Raw genomic sequence first — 18,249 nt, forward strand, 5'->3', positions numbered from 1 at the left:
GGTATAGGTATTAGTATCCTGTTTGACAACTGTGGAAACTGAGGCTGCGACCCCAAAAGTGGAGCATAGTGGAACTAGAATTCTTCAAATACAAGCACCTTTCTTGTATGCCTTGTAGCCAGTCGCTGAAGAAGGGAAAGGATCCAGAAGGAGTTGGGAATAAAGATAAGAGTTAGTCAGTGTTGGAATGGGCTGAATCTTGAGGCTCTTCTGCTAAAATCACATATGCCCTATCAGACTTGTAGATTAACTTCCTCTCTGTGTTTCCTCTTTGGTGGGGATATCAGAACAGTAATGTGGGTCTGTTGGTTTCCTTTGTGGTTTTCAGCAAAATTCAGAATCATCTTTGACAAACGCGAAATGGCACAATCATATGTGTCAGTATTCTGGTATTCTAGTAACTTAGGAGATGCATATAAAGGTTTGAAAATCTTTTTTCTTCAGCTTACTAAGTGAGCCAAAGGTAGGGATAGGCATTCACATTAACAAAAAGGTATACATAATATGGGATGGTACTTTATTTGATTTAGCTACTAACACTTCATTTGTTCTTCACTGTATTTGAGGTTAAACGTTTTCATGTAGATTTATAGTCAGCTTTTTTTTTAACTAGAAAATAAATTTTTGAGCTGTTACTTTTCTAAACTTCTAGATTAAATACAGATAATATTTTTGTTGTCCTAAACGTTCAGCCTCAAAAACTGAACCCTGAAATCCTAGTTTTCCCCAGTATAAGAGATGAGGTGGCTTTGAAGATGCTCTGTAAGGAGTTTTAAAGGTGGGAAAGGATGTCAAAATCCCCTAGGTGTTATATTAACTTATCAATGAGTCTCCTTCTATTCACTCTCATTTTGATTCTTTTTGTTACCTCATTCCCTGTTTTCTCTTTTGGAATGTTAATCTACATTATCAAGTTTTAGTCCGTAAATAACCTGGAGACTTCAATCTTACTTAGACTCAATGACTCACTTATTTCCAAGAATATTTAAAAAAACAACAAACCAAAACCAACAACAAAATACCAACCAAAAACCACCACAACTACCACCAACAGATAAAGTCTTGATGAGTTTGATACAATAGAAATTGCTTTTAAGTGCAAATCTGTTCATTCAAGATACACACAAATGACATGCACCCTTTGTCGCTCCCACACAGCACAGAGGTCTGGTATGTATGTGTTAAGGAGTGATAAGGGTCTTGGAATCCCTGGGAGAGTCTGCTGGTTGAGGAGGTTAGGGGAATGCTTGAAACAAAAGAAATGACATATGTTGAGTCCCTACAGAAGTGGAATGTATCATTTATTCAAGTTAATAAATGCTTACTGAATGTTCTGACTGAAAGTTTAAAAGATTCAAGGTTTAGCTGGGGCACATTCGATCTCACCCTGGGACATGTGAGTTTGCCAGAAAATGTTTGTGTTTAGGATAAGTCTACCTGCGGCTGCTTCCGTCACAGGCTGTGATGATTTTCTTTTCCTGATAACTAGAAAACCTGCAGTTCTACACAGGGTGCATGCACTCCTCTGTGTTCTCTTAATTAACCATCCCACTACAACGCCCCCTCAAAATGCCTTCTACTAGACTTGTGCTAACCACTCAAAGCCTGGATCTCCTCATGTCCACTCGATGTCTGAAGTTATCTACACCAGTTTAGCCTGGCAAAAACTGGCGCCAAGCCCAATAAGGAAGAATATGAGGATCCCTCTAAACAAAGATCTGGAAAATCAGGCAGATGGAAGGTATTCATCATTGAATGCTAGGCTCATTGTGCCAAGCTTGGGGAGAAGTGCAGTAACTCATCAATTTCTCCTGATGCCTTCATTGCCTCAAGGACTGGTGCTTGTGTATTATACTTTTTACTTCCCCTTAATTGGGCAAGGTCTAAGAGAACTAATTCATTGGATGTGTACAGATACATTCTACAATGAATAGATGTAACAAATGCCAATCTTCTATAAGCTTCAGCAAATCTAGCTCATCTTGTTGCTCTGTTTTGTTCTTTCCAGCTTCTAAACTTCTTGGCTACCTGGTCTAAAATATTAGAATTACACCCTGTGCCTGGTGTGCCTCCCCAGCTCCAGGACTATTTTTTGGAAGTTTAATCTTTGGATTGGAATCTACTCTGGGGTTTGTTTCTCAAATTTACATTCTTTCTAGTGCTCCTGCAGGTTGGTCCCAGGCCTGTTGCATCTAGCAAAAAAACCCCTAATTTCTGCTCTAGCTCCTCCTGGTACCCACTCTACCTACTCCTGGGTACCTTTACCTATACTTTAAACTTTCACACTCTCAACTTGGTTCTGTGACAACACTTTCTAAATTGGATGGTGCATGACATCTTCTGACATGCCCTCTGCCTAGCAGAATGTAGCATGAAGTGGAAACCTTTTAAGGGTATTTTGTTTTTTTAAGTTTACTTATTTTGAAGAGCAGAGAGAGAGGGAGTGAGAGAATCCCAAGCAGGCTCTGCACTGTCAGCATAGAGCCCTAAATGGGACTCAAACCCAGGAACCATGAGATCTTGACCTGAGCTGAAATCAAGAGTAGGATGCTTAGGGGCGTTTGGGTGGCTCCGTCAGTTCTGTCCAACTTTGGCTCAGGTCATGATCTCTCGGTTTGTGGGTTAGAGCCCTGCGTTGGACTCTGTGCTGACGGCTCAGAGCCTGGAGCCGGTTTGGATTCTGTATGTCTCTCTCTCTGCCCCTCCCCCACTCACACTGTGTCTCTTTCTGTCTCTCAAAAATGAATAAACATTAAAAAAAAAAGAGGAGGATGCTTAACTGACTGAGCCATCCAGGCGCCTCTTGATGTTATTGTTTAACTCAAGTTCTTTTTCTCTGAGAACCAATCCTCTACCAATAGCTGGAGTGTAGCCCTGTGATCCAAGTACTACTATTCACAGGCTTCAGCTTCTAATTTGAAATTTTGAGTGACACAAAGGTGACTCAGCAATTATTCATGGTGGCTGTGGTGCTGAGACTCCAGTGGCAGAGGATAGATGTCTAGGGGAAGGAGAGTCCAGTAGCAGTAGGCAAGAGTCTAATGCTGATGGTGCCTGCTTCCTAAGCAGACCATCCCTAAGTCAGGACCTGGACCCCCCACCTTCTTTAGCTCCTGCCTGAGTGTGCTCCACCAGTCTTCCTGTCCCTTCTCTGAACTTCCAAAATTAAAATCTCTTTCTGCTTAAATTAAGTACAGACTTCTGTTCTTTGCAAATGAAAACCACTACTTAGTTCCTGCTACTTCTTTGTGCTACTGGCAGGAAACTCAAGCACTGTAAGGGAAACATCTCCTGTCTCATGCACATAATGGGGGTGGGCAAGGGATGCGGGTACTGTTTTCAGAGAGAATGAAGTAGATAGATGCATGGTGAAAAGCAGGCAAAAGATATTAGAGGACCCCAATGCTGACTCGAGTTGCCTTAAGCCACATGTAAGACCCCAAACCTAGAATAGACCTGGCAAATGAGTCTCTCTCCTGTAGGCCCAGGGCAGTCATTGTTCTCAGATCACAGCACAGTAGACTCTTCTTCCCAGAGCCCTAACTCCCATCCTCTAAATCCTCGACACAACAATGCAGGCAGCAAACACCTGATATTGGTGTCAGATGCTGAAACTCATTTGATATCTCTGTCCTACAGGCTTGTAATTTCCTCCCAAGATCTATATTTGCAATTCCTAGCCATTACCAAGTGTTTGGCCTTTACTTTTCTGATACATTAAGCTGGCGTGTGGTCATAATATGTCAGTGTCTCTGACATTGAGTTTAAGCACTACTAAAATTGCTACCAGATTGCTACATCCTGGAAATCTTTACAAATGGGTTATGAAAAGTAGAACATAACTTTGCTTGAAGGCAAGAAGTTAAAGTTAGAATGTTTACCTACATCAAAGGTTTGGAAAAGAAACTATAAATCAGGCATGCTCTTATCTTGTAAGTTAACTGACATCAGATTATAAAACATAAAGGGCTGGTTATTTGGGGACTTGTTATTGTTCAATATTTTACAAGCTAACATTATGGTTGGCATTTTTTAAAAAATATGTTGAGGGGCGCCTGGGTGGCGCAGTCGGTTAAGCGTCCGACTTCAGCCAGGTCACGATCTCGTGGTCCGTGAGTTCCAGCCCCGCGTCGGGCTCTGGGCTGATGGCTCAGAGCCTGGAGCCTGTTTCCGATTCTGTGTCTCCCTCTCTCTCTGCCCCTCCCCCGTTCATGCTCTGTCTCTCTCTGTCCCAAAAATAAATAAACGTTGAAAACAAAAAAATTTTTTTTTAAAATAAAAAATATGTTGAGAATAAATCTGTGCTTTTAAAAACCTTTAATATCCTTTTTAAAGCAAAATCTTTTTATATTTTCAGTGCTATAGATAATTATTTTTCACATTTGTGAAAAGTAAATTAAATCTGAGCAAATTAAAATCTGACTAGGGGTGCCTGTGTGGCTCAGTCTGTTAAGTGTCCAACTTTGGCTCAGGTCATGATCTCACAGTTTGTGAGTTCCAGTCTGGCGTCAGGCTCTGTGCTGACAGCTCAGAGGCTGGAGCCTGTTTCTTTTTTTTTTAATTTGTTTTTTTTTTTTACATTTGTTTATTTTTGATAGAGACAGAGCACAAGTGGGAGAGGGGCAAAGAGAGGGAGACACAGAATCCAAAGCAGGCTTCACCTGCTCACACTCTGTCTCTGTCTCTCTCAAAAATAAATAAAAATTAAAAATAAAATCTGACCAGATTTTATTATGTGATGTAAACCGTGATGCATTTAATCCTTTAGTAAAGTGTATTGACACTTCTTTTGATTTGTATATAAATAGGGCTTTTGAGTACTTAAAATAGCTACTTAATTTATCTTCTTTCTAAGGGAATAATATAGGCAACAAGATCTATGTTTTGGTGAAATGTGAATGAGACGATGACATTGGCAATGCAGATACCAGGATTGATAACAAAAACAACAACAGCTATCTTTTATTATGCCCTCACCCATATGTATGCCAAGTGCTTTACCTGCACCATTCACTGAATCCTCATAATCACTCTGGAGGTTGGTAGTCCCTGATTACAGGTTGGATTCCTCCAGCTTGGAGAGGTTAAGCAGCACACAGCTAATAAGAGGAAAGTTTGCAACATCTATTCTACTAAAAGTCTTTGTGATTACAAAAAGGAAATTATTTTTAAATGTTATTTTAATGGCCATGAAAACAGCATTTATTTTTCCAAATTCTGGAATAATTAAAATTAGCAAATTGCTTGTATAAATAGGAATCTAAATTTTTTTTAATGTTTTTTTTTTTTTTTGAGAGACAGAGTGTGAGTGGGGGAGGGGCAGAGAGAGAGGGAGACACAGAATCTGAAGCAGGCTCCAGGCCCTGAGCTGTCAGCACAGAACCTGATGCGACGCTCAAACCTATGAACTGTGAGATCATGACTTGAGCTGAAGTCTGGAGCTTAACCGACTGAGCCACCCAGGTACCCCAATAGGAATCTATAAAAAAAGAAATGTGGATTCTATGGATTTGTGGGAAATTCTTTATTTTATTATATTATATCCCAAAGAAAGGGTTGGGGGAAAACTGAAAACGATTCATGAGACCAAACTAAAAAGAATGAATTCAATTTCTAAAAAAACAACATACATTCAGTATACCTTTCTGGAGATTAGCCTTTGGCATCTATTGTCAGTTTTCCAATGGCACCTCCCCCAAACCATGGTCTTCAGACAGAGAACCAAATGTCTGAGAAATGACTACATGTACAGCATAATTACCTTGCCAAATACAAAATATCTAGGTTAAGTCAATGTTAAGGTTTACATTAAAATCTGCCAAAGCTAGGTAATTATAGTTAAACCTTCCATGGTAACCACAACTCAGTGATTAGAGTCAGTAAACAGTTAATAACCCAATGCTAGGAAAGGTTATTTCATGTTTTTAAAATCTTTCATTCATTCATAAAGCATCTGTATAATATCTACAGATAAATTCTGTATATTTTATTTTATATTGTATTTAAAAAGATCTCAGGACTTTATTAACTTGGAGAACTAAAAATTAATGGTAGGGTATTTTCTTTGTGTCTAAATCCAAGGAATGTAAATATTAATAGATTTTCAAAGCTTTTATTAGAATTTATTATTTTTTTTGTCAAAGGAGGAATTAATATCCTATCAAATTTAATTTAAAATACATAGTTTTCTTTTGGAAATTTTCATTGGTGAGTAAAAATCAGTTTTTACTGTTTATACCTAAGTTGATTTAAATTTTTTTTTAATTTTGCTTAAAATAACTAGTTACTGTATTTTTAAAATTATTTCTTGGTTTTATTGTCATTGTCATCATTTTCATTTCTTTGTAGTGGACTAATCTACAACCATTTCACCTTTTTTGAGCCCTGAGTTCTGGTCATTAATTTGCATTGGCCTATGTCCTTATGAATACTTGCAAGTGTGTTTACTAAAGACTCAACAACCATGCACTCAAGAACCAAAAAATATACAATGACTCACACTTTAGAGAACACTATTTAAATAATCCAAAAGTGACTAAAGTAGAGATTTTTCTTTTAGAGACTTGGTAATTTTTGGCATAAAATAGAAAATTGGCACTCATGTTCATTTTATGTGAAATTAATTCCAACAAGTTAAAATAGAAGCAAAGCCAGAGACCAAGGAATGGATATTTTAAAAACCAGACTGGAACTTTTGGTTTATATTATGATGAGGTACTTTAAAATTTATTTCAAAAAATATGTTCAAGAAAATATGTAGATTCTCCTTAGACCTCTTAAGGACCTATTGTCTAGTTGTGAATTTATTTGAAACCTTGAAATAGAAAAAAAAAAAAAATTCCTCCGTTTGTAAAAGGCTCCAAGTCTTACATACTATCTCTAAAAGTCACTAGTCTCATTTCCTTTGAGATGATGAGCTATATGTCCAAAAAACAAAACATTTCCTGAGTCTGTTTAGAATACATAGGATCTGTTCCTAAGTGTTTGTCATGTGTCCTCAACAATCTGGTAGACATCAAAAAATAGATAGATAGATAGATAGATAGATAGATATTTATATAAAATTTTGAGATGGTTAATGACACAGAATCATACAAAGTCTAAGCAAGTATTTGATAAATTTGGTCATTTAGGCATATAAACACTTATTAAACTTTACTTACCGTAAGATATGGAAATCCATATAAAGCTTTGATAGTGGAAAGATCTTTGGTCTGGGAGTAAATATTAATTCTGGTCTCACTGCTAGTGGGTGTGAGATTTCTTCTGGGGTTCTGAAAATATTCTGGAATTGGATAGTGGTAATGGTTTCACATCTCTCTGAATATACTGAAAACCACTGAATTGTGCATTTTGAAGGATGAATTTTATGGTATGTAAATTATTTCTCAATTAAAAGAAATTCTGGTTCCAGAATTTTATGCCCTTATGTAGCTATGTAATCTTTTCCCCTCAACTTTATTGGGATATAATTGATATATAACATTATATAAGTTTAAAGTATACAACATGATGATTTGATACACGTTTATCTATTGTGAAATGATTACCATAATAATGTTAGTTAGCATATCTATCACCACTTATGCTGCACAGAATTGATCAAAGGATTGGGGCACCTGGTTGGCTCAGTCACTTTAGTGTTTGACTTTGGCCTAGGTCAGTGAGTTTGAGCCCCGCATCCAGCTCTGTGCTGACAGCTCAGAGTCTGGAGCCTGCTCTGGATTCTGTCACCTCCCTCCTTGCCCCTCCCCGCTCACCCTCTGTTCTCTCTGTCACTCAAAAATGAATAAACGTTAAAAATTTTTTTCAAAAAAAAGAATTGATCAAAGGATAAAGTACATAAATATAAGGAAATAAACACTATGTAACTAACTTCCAATGGAAAGGATAGGATACAAGGACAACTGATTGTCCATCTGAAGAAAGAAAAATTTGCCTAGAAAATTTTATGCACGTTTATTGGCCATTCATATTTCTAATTTTGTGAATTGTCTTGAATCAACTTTGCATTTAGGTGTGATCTTTTCTTTATGGATTTTTAAGTATTCTTATTGAATATTTTGAATATTTGAATTCTTTATTTTTCATAAACAATGGCAACATTTCCCCCAAGTTTTCATGTGCCATTTATCTTTATTTGTGGATTTTCTTTTAGTACAGATAAATTGAAAAAAAAATTTATTAAAAAAATTTTAAGTTTATTTATTTTGAGAGAGAGAGAGAGAGAGAGAGAGAGAGAGAGAGAGAGAGAGAATCCTAAGCAGATTCCACACCATCAGCACAGAGCCCAATGTGGGGCTTGAACTCATGAACTGTGAGATCATGACCTGAGCTGAAACCATGGATGCTCAACAGACTGAGCCATCCAGGTTCCCTGAAACTGAAAAATATTTTAATTGATTTATCGATCTCTTTCTTTTTGGTTTCTTTTAAGTTGGCATTCTTAAATTTTCCTTTCTGATCCTAAAATTATTTATGTATTTTTCTACTATTTTTGTGATTTCCCTTTACATTGAACAAATTTAGTGCATTTGAATGTGTTTCATATTGTAGAATAGGAAGTAGTGATCTAATTTTTCTCTTTTTCCAATAAGATTGTCAGTTGTACCTGTATTTTCTGGAAATTAAATTTATTTCTTTTTCTTGCTTAATTGCTCTGACTAGGACTTCCAGTACTATGTTGAATAGGAGTTGTGAGCATGGGCTCTTTTGTTTTATTCCTGATTTTAGAGGAAAAGCTTTCAGCTTTTCATCATCGAATATGATGTTAGCTGTGGGTTTGTCACATAGAGCCTTTATTATGTTGAAGTATATTCCTTCTATACTTGATTTGTTCAGAACTATTATCATGAAAGGATGTTGGATTTTGTGAAATGCTCTTTCTGCGTCTATTGAGAAGATTATATAATTTTTATCCTTTATTCCATGTGGTGAATCATGTTTTCTAGCTATGTAATCTTAAGTACGTTTCCCAAGTTCTTAAGACTCTGGTTTTCTCCACTGTAAAGTGAAGGGATTTTATTAGATCAGATTTTTTCACACTATGGGTTGCAGTTCCTCAGTAAGTAGCAAAGCAATTTAGTAGATGGCAACCAACCTTTTTTAGAAAACGAAACAAAGAAATATGAGTGTTACTACATATAATAAGTATTATTTTGCCAAACTCTTGTTTCCCTTATAGATGTGTACATACTGAGTCGTGATGTAAAATATATTGTTTTCATTGTGGGTAACAATTAAAAGTTTGCAATCCACTGTATTAGCTGATTTGTAATGTCCTTCCTTCTATAAAATTCTGTCAGTTTATTCTATTTGGTAGTAGCAAAGTCTCTATTTGATCTTGTAAAACTTGCAGGTAACATTCTTTGAACATTTACTGTGTGTCAGAAGCTATTCTGAACTCTTTGGGTATTAACCCAGTCCTCACTGCAAACTATGAAGCAGTACAATTATTATAATCCTTCCCATCTTATAGGCAAAGAGAATGAGGAAAAAAGAAGGCCACAGCTAAGATAAAAATATTTAGCTAGAAGTGGTGAAACTGGAAATTAATAGTTAATTTTAGAACCAACACTTTAACCACGATGTCATTCAATTAAGAATTGTAGCAACAACAACAACAACAAAAAAAAACCTTGAAAACATTTTAAACTGATTAAGATCTTGTAGTCCTTCTCTACTTAATATTATAAAATTATGTATTTTGGGTGGTGAATAAACAAACCACATTTGAGAAAGCATTAAAAGAGGTGGGGGAGGGATAGTCAACACATCATTTAAGACCATCAACTCTCTTCCCAGTTCCCTCTGTAGATCTCGAGGTTGGGGCTGAGTAGCAGAAATTTTTCACTTAAAAGAGAGAGAGAGAGAGAGAGAGAGAGAGAGAGAGAGAGAGAGAGAAATATTTCTCTGTGATAAATAGTCTTCCCTTAAGAAGAAAACAGAACTCTTGTAAATTCCTTTGTTTCATCCTATTAATATAAAGATTTATTCAACTTTAGTTCAGTTGAATTTGGTCACAAAAATGTCTAGTGTCTTTCCTCCTCTCAGAATTTTTCTAATTAGCTTCTAAAAAAGGCAAATGATACTAAGATGCATGAAAAATGAAAAACATAATTTAAATGAATGGCTGAAGTCAATGCAATTAAAACAACAGCAACAAACGCTAGATTCTCTGTCTTCCTATTTTTTTCCTTTTGACGATAGCTATATTCTGTGGCACACATACATACTCACTATTCTACTAATTCAACAACCACAAAAATTATTTGGACATGGTCCCTGCTGCTCAAGTACACTCCAATTTGTTGGTAATAAAAATTGGAAACTATCGTCTGTTGTGTTCTTTACCCAGCACTTGCCATGATTTATATGCTAAGTCATTTAAATTCATCTTCTCCACAATCTGTGAGGTTATCCCCCCCTCCTTTTAAACTGAAACTCAGTTAAAATAATTTGGTATTAAAAGATCCTGCTTGAGTTAAGCCCCAGATTCTCTGAGCCATGTTATAGTTTCTCCCCTAGCTCTGAAATGTTGCTGTTTCCCCCATACACAGTATACATGTATTTAGTATGTTTTCTGTTATTGCAGTTATTTGAAACAAATGTAATACTTTCATTCTTTCGCTTCCATCTGCTATGGGATTTGTATTTTACTATTATGGAGCATTTAGAAGATTTAGTTTAACTACAGAGACTATTATTATTATTTCTGGTTCAGCTCAAATCGTGAATATTTCCTTTATGTTATAATCACATGTACATTTTTCACATTTCCTTTTTTAAAAATTTTTTATGTTCATTTATTTTTGAGACGGAGAGAAACAGAGCACGAGTTGGGGTAGGGGCCAAGTGAGAGGGAGACACAGAATCCGAAGCAGGCTCCAGGCTCTGAGCTGTCAGCACAGAGCCTGATGCGGGGTTCGAACCCACCAACCATGAGATCATGACCTGAGCCGAAGTTGGATGCCCTACCAACAGAGCCACCCAGGTGCCCCATTCACATTTCCTTTTTAATGCTTCATTGTGAATTATTAATGTCTAATGGGCTAGGAACAATGTAGCTGTTTAGATAGAATTTTTCAACGTTTATTTATTTTTGGGACAGAGAGAGACAGAGCATGAACGGGGGAGGGGCAGAGAGAGAGGGAGACACAGAATCGGAAACAGGCTCCAGGCTCTGAGCCATCAGCCCAGAGCCTGACGCGGGGCTCGAACTCACGGACCGCGAGATCGTGACCTGGCTGAAGTCGGACGCCCAACCAACTGCGCCACCCAGACGCCCCTAGATAGAATTTTTCAAATTCATCATGGAATTTAAAGAGGGAGGGAGATCCCTGGTTGAGTTTCTTTAAAAAACAAAACAAAACAAAAACCTCTATAATCATACTCTTGGAGCAGTGCTTGAAATAATGATTCCCCACAAGGAACATTAAATAATGTAAAGGAAAAGCATTTGTATAAAGCATAACAGAGAGATAAACTTCCAGCCTATAAAACCTGTTTTGGAAAAATCAGATATGAAATTCCACAAGGCAGAGGAAGAACACATTTAGCAGAGATTTTAACCACATAGGAATAGTGCGGAACTACCATGAAGAACTTAGTGTGAGCAACCACATACAACCTTACAAGCTTTCTGGACATTTATTTTCTAAGGCAGTGTTAAAAATATTCAACTGGGTAAAAAAAATTTTTTTAATGTTTATTTATTTTTGAGAGAGAGAGAATGCACATGTGAGAGCAGTGGAGAGGCAGAGAGAGAGGGAGACAGAGGATCTGAAGTGGGCTCTGCACTGACAGCAGAGAGCTTGATGTGGGGCTTGAACCCATGAACTGTGAGATCATGACCTGAGCTGAAGTTGGATGCTTAACTGATTGAACCACCCAGGGGCCCCTGGGTAAATTTTTTTTAATGTTTATTTATTTATTTTGAGAGAGAGTGTGAACACAAGTGGCGGAGGGACAGAGAGAGGTAGAGACATAATCCCAAGCAGGCTCTGCACTGTACTGCTGACCAGGAAATTCCAGATTGACTAGTTTAAGATTACATTCCCAGGAGAAATTGAAATTGCAATTAAGTTGGGTGCTAAGTCTAGGCTTGCTGAGGTAGGCTTAGCACAAGTGACTCCATTTTGGACCTATTGTCCCTTCTTAACAGCAGGTACTATTTATTCACAACCACAAGGTTCTAGGCAAGTTACTAGTACTTCACATCATCACAGCTCTTTTCATCCCTCACAACAATCCTATAAATCCTAAATTTGGGCATTAATGAGGTTCGTATGTCCTGAGAGTCAGAAATATTCTTTAGTGATGAATATCCTTTTTAATTTATAACAAAAGATAGAGAATAAAATTCTAATTTATTAATTTTCATGAGACTTAGTAAGGCTAGTGTGTCCAAGTTTGTGCAGTTATAACGGGTGGCATCACTATTTTAATCAAGTCTGATTCATAATCACTTTTGGCCACTACCTCCACAATTCAAAGGTGCTCCCAGCCCTGCCTGTTTTCTTAGAGAGCTCAGTTCCTCAACCACATATCAATAAATGTGAACTACAAATTGCATATGGCTTAGGCATTTTTCAAAAGCTAGAATTTAACTATTGATTATAGATTAGAATCCTTACATAAGGGAATACTTTTGGATATTTGTCATGGACAGAAAATATCTAATCTCAGTAATGGATATTGATTAATTTCCTTATTTTCATAATGACGTTACAAACAAATTATTACATTTGTAACCTACTTATATTTTTCTCCTCTTGGTAACAAAATATAGCTTACATAAAATTCCCATTATCAAGAATTTTCCCCATTGTGTATATTATGAAAAATCAGGACATTGAAAGGAGATGATTCCCCAGTTTCCCTTCATTATTCAATAGTAGGAATCATCGTTACTCAAGAAATGCTCACTGTACTGAATGAAACAAAGAAATATAAGAATATATCCTGCTTTTAGAAGCTTAGCACCTAGAATATTATACACAAAGATGAATAATAGCTCATATCTGATACATGCTAATGAAGAGCATAGAAAATAAAATCTTCGGGAATTTAGAGTAGAGGGAGATCTTACAGGCAGTTGAAAAGAGCTTTGAAAAGGCAGTGGGACATAATGAAGAAATCAATTCTATAAAGACATTCCTCAAAGGAAAGAACATGACTTGGGCAGAGTTTCAGAGTCCAAAATGTGTGTGGAGATAGAGTGCAAACAATGCCAGAAGTTGGGGGTCTATACAGGGGGTAGAGTAGGAAATAAAAATGTCTGATGATTTGATGTTTATAGCTCTTGTTTTTGGACATGAATTTTTCTATCAAATGCCTCCAGTTCTTACTGTACTGAACTTTTTAAGGGTGGAGACTTTATCTTATCTATCCTGATATCTTTAGCACCTAAGACCACATCAGTGCCTGGAACAGAAAAGGAAATCTAGACTAACAGACTGAGCCACCCAGGTGCCCCAAAAACAATTTTTTTAAATAGGAGTTTGGTATGCAGTGGAAATAAGGATAGTTTTTGTAATTTGGTAAAGGATTTATATCTTTAACACCAATTTAAGACTCAATTTTGGGGGGTACTGGGGTGGCTCAGTCAGTTGAGCTTCTGGACTTGGGCTCAGGTCATGATCTCACAGTTTCTAAGTTTGAGCCCCCCCCATCAGGCTCACTGCTTAAGTGCAGAGACCACTTCAGATCCTCTCTCTCCCTCTCTCTCTGACCCTCCCCTGCTCTCTCTCTCTCTCTCTCTCTCTCTCTCTCTCAAATCTTTATTAAAAAAAAAAAGGACTCAAAAATTTTTTATTGACGTTATAGTCATTGTGTGTGTGTGTGTGTGTGTGTGTGTGTGTGTGTGTGTGTGTGTTTAAGTAATTTCTGTGCTCAACGTGGAGCTTGAACTCACAACCCCAAGATCAGGAGTCACATATTCTACCAACTGAGCCAGCCAGGTGCCCCTGAAGTTATAATCTTGACAAGATGATAAAAAAAAAATTAGAATTACCCCAAATCTGCCACTCTGATAGTAGTTATTTGGCATTCTTGCACATTTTTCTCCTGCAATTCTATGCCTTCAGTCTCTAATGGAGAGTGAATTCCAGTTGGATTCACAAAGCCCCAACTTGAACAGCTTCCTGATAGTTTTGAGTTTAATGTTTTATACCCCCTCTTACAGTGACAGTGCCCAGAACAATGGCCGGCAGGCAGAAGGTGCTTGATGTATTCTTGAGCAATGCGGATATAAATGAAATTGGTTTGGAAGAGACCTGGGGAAGTCTGGGATAGAGGAATGGGAAAGCTTTCTTTGTTAGAGGTAAAGATGAATAGATACCCCTCAACAGTGGGACATCAAAAATGACAATCCGATGTAGCAATTGATGAAGAGAAGCAGGAAATAGCGGGGAAATGAAGTAAAGGCAGGTACAACAGAGGCAGTCCAAAGGAATGAAGGCAAGCTTTGACCATAAGACTAAAGACAAGGGGGTGTTTGGGAAGGGGATGATGTCATCAGAACAACAATAGAGGAAGACAGTTTTGGCAGCAGCTTTTGAATAGACTTTGAAGAAAAAAAACTAGAGAGAGGGGAAAAAGGAAACGGGAAAGGGAAGTCTGCTCAGAACTCAGCATGACATTCAGAGTGGGTGGGGAGCTTCCTGTCACAGCTTGATGTTTAGAACATCTGGTCACCTCTTATGAAAACTGGGCCTTAGAAAACTTTAGCTTTCTTAAGCTGACCAGGTTAGAAAGCGTACGAATTCCATGGCCTAAGGGTCATCGCCAGTAGACAGGCGTATCTGAAGATGGGAAATAAATTCTTCTCTTACCCTGAGAACACTCCCACTAGTTTTCCAAGGTAAGTGTTCTTATTTGTAAATGTATATGCTTTACGTGTTTTGGGAATTTATTGGTTTTGTATTAATATTAAAGGATTGCAAATTCACTTTTAATTCAATGATCTCAAATGGTGAAATGTAGTTAAAAGACTTATAAAGAAAACAATTGTTTCCAAAGCTAATGATTTTCACCGCCCATTTTTCTGTTGCGTTGTTTAATTTTCCTAAGATTCCATACCTTGCTTCCTTTACAAGCATGGCCCAAAATGTCCACAACTCAATTGTGCCCTCTAGTGTTTCTTAGTATTTAATGCAGGGTACGTTGGATTTTTTTTTTTTTTTTTTTTTTTTTTTTTGGAAAAAAAAGGAGGGGGGGGGAAAGGGGGGGGGGGGGGGGGGGGGGGAGAAAGAGAGAACCCCAACCCAAGCAGTCTCCACACTATCAGCACAGAGCCCCATATGGGGCTTGAACACAACAGAAATGTGAGATCATGACCTGAGCTGAAACCAAGAATCAGCCGCTTAACCAACGGAGCCACCCAGATGCCCCTACTTTGGAGATTTTTAAAGTGGCCACAGGTAAAACTAATCTTGCAATGAGTAGGGAAGCTGAAGATGGTTCCCACTTTATCAGCTGTAGGCTACCCCCTGTATTAGCCAGTATAAGGTAGTTATGTTATGTAACAAACTCCCAAATCTCAGTGACGCAAAAAACAAAAGTTTATTTCTCACAGAAGGTCCAGTGCAAGCTGGCCAGGCCTGTCTGCATGCCTCACCTTGGAGATGCAAAATTCCTTCATCTTGTAATTCTGTTATCTTACCTGCTAAAGTCACCAGAGCAGGAAAATAGAGATATGCAGATGGCACACTGGCTTTTAACTGGTCCAGCCTGGAAGTGACACATGTTACCCGGCTACTTTCTACTGGCCAGAAGTAGCAACCTGCCCCAGCCCACAGGCAAGGGGGCCTGGAGGACACGGATGTTCTGGGACCTCTGTCTCTACTAAAGTTTCTATAAGAGCAGCTGGGGATGAACACGTTAGACATTCTAGCTTCATTATTTTGGGACATATTTTTGATTTGAAGTTTTCCAGTAGGAGAGAATTCAATCAAAAAGAGAAAACAATATTTTAATATTTATAATTCTTCATTTTCAATATGACACTCAAAATTAAATATTTCATTTGTATAATGGCCAAAGTGTAGGGGACTGATTTTTATATTATAATTTCTGTTCTAATTGACTATTGTATAAAATAAAATGTCCCTATTTCCTTATTCTTTGAAAGAACTATCATCTTCCTCCTGCATCTATTCCTTCAACATAAGTTACAATTTTGTTTTTAATTATTTCTTTCCAACTTTAATTGGGTATATTTGAAAGCTGTTCTCTAACCTGTTCTTTTTACTGATATTCCATCTTAAATTACATTTATTAATGGCATTTTGGAAGTTTTGCCTATTATTGGGGAAAATGTATTTAAGGAAACTATAATTATTAAACATTGAGCTTAATGGCTCTTTTAAAATTTTCTTTATTGTGGTAAAATATACATAATATAAAATTTACCATTTTAACTATTTAAAAATGTACAGTTTGGAGGCATAAAGACCAGTCACAATGTTGTGCAGCTATCATCACCATCCATCTCTGGAATGTTTTCATCTTCCTGAACTAAAACTCTGTACCTTTTATTTATTTTTTAAAATTTTTTTAAAGTTTATTTTTTTTTGAGAGAGAAAGTGAGGAGGGGAGGGCAGAGAGAGATGGGGAGAGAGAGAATCCCAAGTAGGCTCCACGCTGTTAGAGCAGAGCCCGATGCAGGGCTCAAACTTAGGAAGCCTGAGATCATGAACTGAGCCAAAACCAAAGGTCAGAGGCTTAACTGACTGAGCCACCCAGGTGCCCCAGATTCTGCACCCTTTATTTTTTTTAATTTTTTTTTAATTTTTTTTTAACGTTTATTTATTTTTGAGACAGAGACAGAGCATGAACGGGGGAGGGGCAGAGAGAGAGGGAGACACAGAATCAGAAGCAGGCTCTAGGCTCTGAGCCATCAGCCCAGAGCCTGACGCAGGGCTCCAACCCAGGGACCGCGAGATGGTGACCTGAGCTGAAGTCGGACGCTTAACCGACTGAGCCACCCAGGTGCCCCTGATTCTGCACCCTTTAAACACTAACCCTCATTTCCTGCTCTCTCCTATCTCTGGAAACCACCATTCTACTTCTTGTCTGTATGAATTTCACTAATTTAGTACTTCATGTAAGTGTAATTAGGCAATATGTGTCCTTCTGTGTCTGACTTATTTAGCATAGTGTTTTCAAGCTTCATCCATGTTGTAGCATGTGTCAGAATTTCATTTTTTAAGGTTGAATAATATTCTATTGCATGTTTGTACCACATTTTGTTTATCCATTCATAAGGGCTCATCTGTGACAGTGTCACATTAATTTTGTTTAGTTAGTAAATCCTCAATACATATTTTAATAGTCTTTGATAATCTATAGCACATCTTGCTTAGAGAGACATAAAATTGCTCAATCTTTGGTTGCCCTATTACTCTATACATCTTATATATCTTGCCATTTCCACCTTTCATTAGGTCTTCTGGCAAATTTCCACTTTTCGAAGGAGGTTTTCTACACTGTAACTAACGGTGCTCTGGGGATAATCAACCGTAGTACTTGGCCTCCAGTACAAGCATGTTACATCGTTAAACTTTTCCTTTTCTGCCTTGATATTTCAGAGACTGATTTTTTAAAGTTATCTTATATAGAGAGATTCTATAGAGTGGTAGGCACTTCACCATCAGCTTCACCATGTTTTTAAAGTCTTTGTCATAATTCTATTGCTAATGATGATAGTGTTAACTCTCATTTTTTTAAATTTTCTTTTTTATTTTGAGAGACAGAGACAGAGACAGAGGGAGAGGGAGAGAGAGGCAGAGAGAAGGGGAGAGAAACCTAAGCAGGTTCCAAGCTGTCAGCACAGAGCCCAATGTAGGGCTCGAACTCACAAACCACGAGATCATGCCCTGAGGCGAAATCAAGAGTCGGACGCTTAACCAACTGAGCCACCCAGGTGCCCCAACACAATCCTCACATAATAATAACAGCCACTGAGCTCAGTTCCAAGTATTTGATAGCACAGTACATACTGCTGCTAGTTTTCGAAAAAGAAAACACAGGAGAAAAAGCAGGGTAGAAAGGAGGAAAATGATAACTTGAGTTTTGGACAGGTAGGGTTTGAGGTGCCTGAGGGAAGCAGACAAGCTAGTGGGAAATGTGAATGTGCATCAGAACTCAGGAGCACTGCCAGGGCTGGAGGTAGATTTGGGAGTGAATAATATGTAGGTAAGAGCTACAGCTGCAGAACAAAAGACATTTCCAAGGGAGGGAGAGAAT

General features: G+C 37.7%; 1 protein-coding gene across 2 annotated transcripts in view; it reads left to right on the forward strand.

Annotated features, from left to right (window-relative positions):
* Nucleotides 1–14,696: 14,696 nt before the first annotated feature.
* Nucleotides 14,697–18,249, forward strand: part of ADCYAP1 (adenylate cyclase activating polypeptide 1) — a 73,474-nt gene continuing 69,921 nt past the window's right edge. For both annotated transcript variants that reach the window (XM_040479276.1, XM_040479277.1), the window contains exon 1: nt 14,697–14,863. The gene's annotated coding sequence lies outside the window, so the exon portion shown is untranslated. The remainder of the gene's footprint in view (nt 14,864–18,249) is intronic.

The sequence above is a fragment of the Herpailurus yagouaroundi genome, unplaced genomic scaffold (assembly GCF_014898765.1).
Source record: "Herpailurus yagouaroundi ecotype Mexico unplaced genomic scaffold, PumYag 142, whole genome shotgun sequence".
Taxonomy (NCBI): Eukaryota; Metazoa; Chordata; class Mammalia; order Carnivora; family Felidae; genus Herpailurus; species Herpailurus yagouaroundi.